At 36.8% G+C, this 6,541-nt stretch overlaps 1 protein-coding gene across 1 annotated transcript in view; it reads left to right on the top strand.

Annotated features, from left to right (window-relative positions):
* The window catches only part of hnrnpul1 (heterogeneous nuclear ribonucleoprotein U-like 1), a 43,983-nt gene that overhangs the window by 3,400 nt on the left and 34,042 nt on the right, over positions 1-6,541 (top strand). The gene's annotated exons all lie outside the window — the stretch shown is intronic.

The raw sequence follows: 6,541 nt of genomic DNA, 5'->3' as shown, positions 1-6,541 counted from the left end.
CATATTTCTAATAAAACTTTGTCAAACGTTTGCCTGCGATGTTTGTGTTTTATTTTTTATTTTTTTTACATCATCTTCCTACCTACAAAAATAAGGTGTGCGCGTCTTTGTATGACTCGGGGACAGGTAAGGGATAAGCGCTCCTTGCCTGTCAGTCAATGACGCACCGAGTAGAGCCATATTATGCCTCATATAGTCCTATTGGTTGAGACAACAGGCCCTATTTGTTGCCAATGAAATAAGGTTTCAAACAAGGGTAGGCAGCCCTAATTTGCCTAAAGCAGAGCCATTTTACCGACTTGCGTAACGGTGAAACATCCTCCAAAGACGGGGTCATTGCGCACAGTTCAAAGTTGGTTACTAACAAAGCTCCGACATTTTTGAAGTTTGAATGCTGATTTTGTTTTTTACAATTTCTAAGGCCCCAAAAACGACAAAATACAGCCCAGAAAAGGAACTGGAGTTTGTTTTAACATCATCAGAAGAGGACCTCACTGACAGTGAATATGACTCTGAAGAAGAGAGGCTTTTTCCCGAAGGTCTGGATAGGATCTTGGATCTGTGAGTAAAAATGCAATAAATGTTTTATCACAGTTCAAAAATTTGTTTAATTTGTGTTCATTAAAGCCCAGTTAATGTATTCTTTAGCTAACAGGGCACACTGTGTGGGTGTACCTGTCTTGCCCTCAGACCATTTTTCCAATTTCACCATCAAATTGAGGACCAGTTGTTGCAAAATAAGTAAATTTTTCCAGTCCTCACATGCTATTTTGTAAATGGTTAGATTTAAGGCTACGGTGTCAATTGGTTGGGGTTAGGGGGAGGTATGCATTGTAATGGTTAGTTTGAGGGTTGAGACATAGAAAAGGTTGAAAATGACAAATCAGTGTGAGTCAACACATGGTCCTCACTACAATGGCAGAACATGTGTGTGTATATATGTATATCTGTGTATAAACGTGTAGGTTTTTTTATAGGGAATGGACGCCTGAACAACAGGAGAGTGAGTCAGATTGGGAGCCCGATGCTCCTAAAGAACGCAGAGGACCATCAACCCAAGCATCAGTCCCCTCTCCTGTCCAGCTTTCCACATCCACAGTTGAAATGCAGTGGCACACAGCAGATGAGGAGGATGTTGCTCCCCCTCCACTGGTTTTCAAGCCGGTAAGACAGCCTGGACCACAGCAAAGGAGCAGGACTGCTTCAACCCCGATGGACTTTTTCAGGTTATTTTTTACAGACACTGTGCTGGCTACTTTATTGGCAAACACAAATCAATATGGTAAAACAAAAATTGATGAAAAGAAGGGAAAATGGAAGGACCTCACCATTAGTGACATGTTTTCTTTCTTAGCCATTATAATTTACATGGGTTTAATAAAGTGCTCTCAACTGAGGGATTATTGGAAAGGATCTCGCCTTTACAATTTACCTTTCCCCCCCTCAGTCATGTCCCGTAATAAATTCCTCACCATTTGCCGTGCACTTCACATGAGCAGCTTGGAAGCGGATGCTGAAAATATTTCTAATAAAGGAACCGCACAGTACGACCGACTTGGGAAAATAAAACCCCTCTATCTGCAAATTATTCAAGCATGCAAGGAGCAGTTTCATCCAAACCAGCATATTTCCATTGATGAGCGGATGGTGGCTTCAAAAGCAATAATTTCAATAAAAAAACACGACGAACACAAACCAAAGAAATGTGGCCGTAAACTTGTTGTACTGGCAGACTCTGAAACTGGCTACACGTGGAACTTTAAGGTTTTTGAGGGCAAGTCCTCTGGCTCAGGGCAAGGACTAAGTTACGACTCTTTTATGTCCCTCATAGACACAGAAAGTCTGGGAACTGGTTATCAGCTCTATGTTAAAGACTTTTACACAAGTCCCCACCTATTCAAAGACCTGCTGAAAAAGAAAATAGGAGCGTGTGGTACCATTCAGCAGAACAGAGTGAAGTTACCAAAGACTGTGGTCAGTGATTTAGAAAGGAATACTGCGCGACGCAGCATCCAGTGGATTCGTGATGGCAAACTCCTCTATATTAAGTGGATCTACACACAGGAGGTTATCCTGTGTTCCTCCATCCATAAAGCATACAGTGGAGGCTCGGTGAAGAGAAGAGTGAAACAGGATGGGAAGTGGGTGGAGAAGGATGTCCCTGTTCCTGATGCTGTGAAGAGCTATAACAAGTACATGAGGGGTGTGGACTTGTCTAATTCTCTGATCAACTGTTACAGTGTAGCACGCAAAACAAGAAATTGGTACCGCACCTTCTTTTATCACTTTGTGGACATCGCTGTTGTAAATGCCCACATCCTCTACCAGCAGTGTGCAACAGGTTGCTCCATGACACCAAAGCAGTTTAGGGAAGCCCTTATTCAGGAGTTAGCAGACAATGGGTCAGTGTCAACATCTCAAGCATCATCCCTGCAATCCACTCCTTCAACAGCAGTTTCTCATAAACCAAAGTACTTCGCTGAGGGATTAAATATTCCAAAGAGAGAAGCTGCCACTCTAGGCAGGAGGAACTGTGCACACTGCCACAGAAAGACACCGGTGGGTTGTCAGACTTGTAATGTGCCGCTCTGTTTTGTGTCGCAGAGGGACTGCTATAACCTTTGGCACAGAGAGAATGGACTGTGAAAACTGAGGCACTAGGCTGCTTTGTTTTTGTTTGTTTCATATGGATACCTGAAAAGCAGCAGTTGGACTCTTTTTAATAAATTTTAGTTATTTTAAGTGTATAGTTGTTACATTTTGTTATATACACTGATTCTGTTTTTAATTAGTGTTTGCTTTTGTTATATGTGTCACAGCTCCTTTATTAGCCATCCCGTCATGCACAGATCGAATGCCAGGCAGTTGGGTAAAATAAAAAAAAAAAAAAGATTTACTGTAATGAATGGTAGAGAAAAACAAATAGTCTGGTTAGCCTCCCCTCTGGTTCACCAACTGCATAGCTGGGTGCCGAACAGTATTTATAGGCCAACCAGTAGGGGGCGCCAAAAACCACTCATCACAAATAATTATAAAACATATTTTAGTAGAATTTAATCTACATCTTCTAAAACCTGTTACATATGGATGCTTGAAAATGAGTTTGCCCACAACTTTAATTCATTTTAATTTTTTTTACATTTATAATACTTTTTCTTTATGAACCCTTCAAAGAGCTGAAGTTTTTAGCTTTTATTTTGCTGACTGAAAATGTATATATATGTCGTATAAATTTTAAAAAAATGTGTTTTTGTTTTTTTTTTTTTTTTCATTATTTGTGTCCTTTCCAAATTGGTGCATTAGAATAAAAAGTTCACCTTTGATTAAATTAAAAGTTGTTTGTCATTTTCTTCCATTACATGTTCTAAAATATATTTGAAAAAAAGATGAATCAAGACACCATACGGTAGTGATGGTGAGATGAAGCCTCATGAGGCATTGAACCATTTTGACTAATTGCTTCAATGATCCCCACAGTTCATGAAGCTTCATGTGAACATTCCCCCACCTACTGGTGGAGTGCAGAACTACAATTAGTAATTTAAGCAGATTTTTTTGCAATTGTTTTTGTTTTTCCCCATCTAAAATCATTTGAAATTCCTTATGATTGGAGTATATGGTAAAATCTTTTCTAAAAAAAATTTTGTGTGTAAAATGTCTTGAACAATCATTTAAGTTGCACAGTTTTTCTGCCATTTTAGTGAAATGACCTCAAGCAGACAGTGAAAGTAATTGTGCAAATTGGGCAATGATCAGCAAATTAAAATGTGTTAACCATTTTTTTTTTTTCAAACATACCGGGTAATAGTTTTTCCACAGTTTTTGGTTTTAATGGAGTTCGAGGTTATGTGATCAATCTTTAGGCTAAACCAACCAATCTAATTTGGCAGTGTTTTTACCCAATCTATATTTGAACTAGGCCAAACCAATACAAATTAGTCACATTAGACAAAACTGTCAAAAGTCTAACGTTTGTCTCAAACCAAGAACCTCAGTAGTGGAAGTAATTGTCTAACAGCTGACAACACTGAGGAAAAAAAAATCAGAATTCTTAGAAAAAAGCCAGAATTTTTAATTTTTTTCATATTATACTGAAATAAAATTTTAAAATCAGTTAACTTTTTTTTTGTTTTCAGTGGCCCTAATGCCATTCTGTAGGAACTGTTTTAACTAGAGGTCTGAAATCTTCTGCAGTTGTAATTGACATAGACATTATATATGCATCATCAGAGGTAAATTTATGTTGTGTATAACTAAAAGTTTTTTATGGAAGAAAGGGGTCTAAATGTTTGTAGACTTATAAATCTTATCTGATACTGAAAAAAATAAAAGTTCATATTGAGTGTCACATTTTAAGCTTACCTGAGAAACTAAAAAAGCACACCTAAAATAAGAATTGAATCTAAATTCTTCCCCTCGGATTGAAAAATCTCATTCAGTTTAGTATTTTTCTATGTTTGCTTTTTTAGTTTCTCACATAAGGTAAAAATTTGACATTAAATATCAACTCCTTCCTGACTCCATACTTATTGTCCTTATAAATGTGTCTAGAACTTCTTCAAAAAATGTTTTTAACATGTTTTTTTTAATCATGTATGCACATGTGACATAAATTTACTATTTACAATGATTTGACAACAAATTCTTGAAAATGATCAAAATTAATAAAAAAAAATTGCTTTCTTGTAAATCACATTACAGCAGATCTTCCTCTATAGATCATAATACTCATTATCAAAGAGCATTCCTTAAAAATAGTGAAAAATAATATACTATACAAATATATTTGTATAACAATCATATAATGTATTAATATAAAACTTTGTGTTTGTTATATTAATATTTAATTGCAAAATATATATCTACATATATCTCATCCAGTTTGAGTTCAGTTTAAACAGTTTTTAATCATGTGTAATCTAACATAAAGGCCATTTTAGAATTGGTTTTGATCTTTTAAAAGGTTGTGACATGTAAAAGATTATTGTAATATTATCTTTCACTTTTCTTTCATGTAATTAAAATGAGATGTAAGGCGCCTTCTATTAATTCTGACAGCAGCTGTTTGAACTGTGGTCTGATCCAAAATGGCCGCCCTCTAGGCACATTTTCCTCACTGCTGACAGCGTCCAATGAGGTGTCTATGTACATAGTGTCTATGGGCGGGCCCACTGATGCGATCTACAACAGAAAATCATCCAAATGAAAACCCTGATGGGGGAAAGAATTAAAACACATATTCCAGGATCTTTTATAATAATTAAATTTTATTGATCTCTCATTGGAGAAATTTACCTCTTCATTTAACCCATCCCCTTGGTGAGAAGTGGGCTGTGATCATGGGGCGCAATTGGGTGTTAAGGGTCTTGCTTAGAGAGCCAGAGTGGAAGTCTGTGGGAATGGGTTTCCAACTCACAACCCCAGGATTCCAAGCTCTATGCGCTAACCTCTAGGCTGCCACTTTAGTAAGGCTGAGAGCAGTAGTTTTTGGAGTTCCACTTGAAAAGAAAATGGAGAATCTGAATAAAATAAAATAAAGGGAAACTAAAAGATGCCACTGATAAAAAGAAAGAGATGGGAAACTTAAAGATACTATGGCAGTGTTTCAAAATTTGAAAACATTAGGCCAGAAAATATCCAACTGGGATGTATTAACTACAGAGTTAGAGATTACATCCCTAAACCCCTCAGATGTTTTACTTGCCAAAGAATGGGACACACTGCAAAGGAATGCAAGGGAAAAGTTAGGTAAAATGCAAGATTTGGAGGTCCACATGAATTTGGAAAATGTGATAAAGATGCTAAAATCAAATGAAACTGCAGAGGAGAACACAGCTCAGCATGCGGTGGATGTAAAGTACAAAGGGAAGCCAGAGAAGCTCAAAGAATCAAAATAACAGTTTCAAACACTGAAGCTCTAAAGAGAGCAAGAAAAGAAACAAGTCAAAGAAACAAAACTTGGAATACGAAGCAAGGGCAGGATTATCAGAGACAAATATTCAAAATGCATGTTTGCATTAAAGTAGAGTGTGATGAAAATACAATGGTGGTGGAAAAAAAAACTTTTATTCAGCGTTTATGTGCCATATTATTGTTACAGTACAAATGAAGAAAAGTGATAAAATAAAAGTAATTGTAAAAGCAGCTGGAAAGTTTTTAGACATGAAAGAAATTCAAGCAGATTCGAAACATACCATTTTGACTGCCACTGAAACAATAAAAAAAAAATGCTCAGGATTAAGATTAAAGCTGTCTATCTGATTTGAGACATATTTCCCAAACAAGCTGAGCATATCTGCGAGTTTCCTGCATAGAAAGGTTTTCTATCCTGCAATGCATTGCTACATCATATTGTACACTTTTATGTAGATTTTGAATGAACAATGCTTTAAATGTGTGATCTACTTCGTCAATATCTGGAGAACTGCAGCCCTCAAAATAAACCTGTCTCAAGCGAAAGTAATATTCCCTGGCTGTTTCATGTTTTCCTTGGAGAACTAAAGATGCATCAAGCGTTGCTAACGCTGGATCGCTGTCACCA

The sequence above is a fragment of the Cyprinodon variegatus genome, unplaced genomic scaffold (genome assembly GCF_000732505.1).
Source record: "Cyprinodon variegatus isolate N-32 unplaced genomic scaffold, C_variegatus-1.0 Scaffold345, whole genome shotgun sequence".
NCBI classification, from domain to species: Eukaryota; Metazoa; Chordata; class Actinopteri; order Cyprinodontiformes; family Cyprinodontidae; genus Cyprinodon; species Cyprinodon variegatus.
The sequence above is the reverse complement of the archived record's forward strand: the minus strand, read 5'-3'. Positions and strand labels throughout refer to the sequence as shown.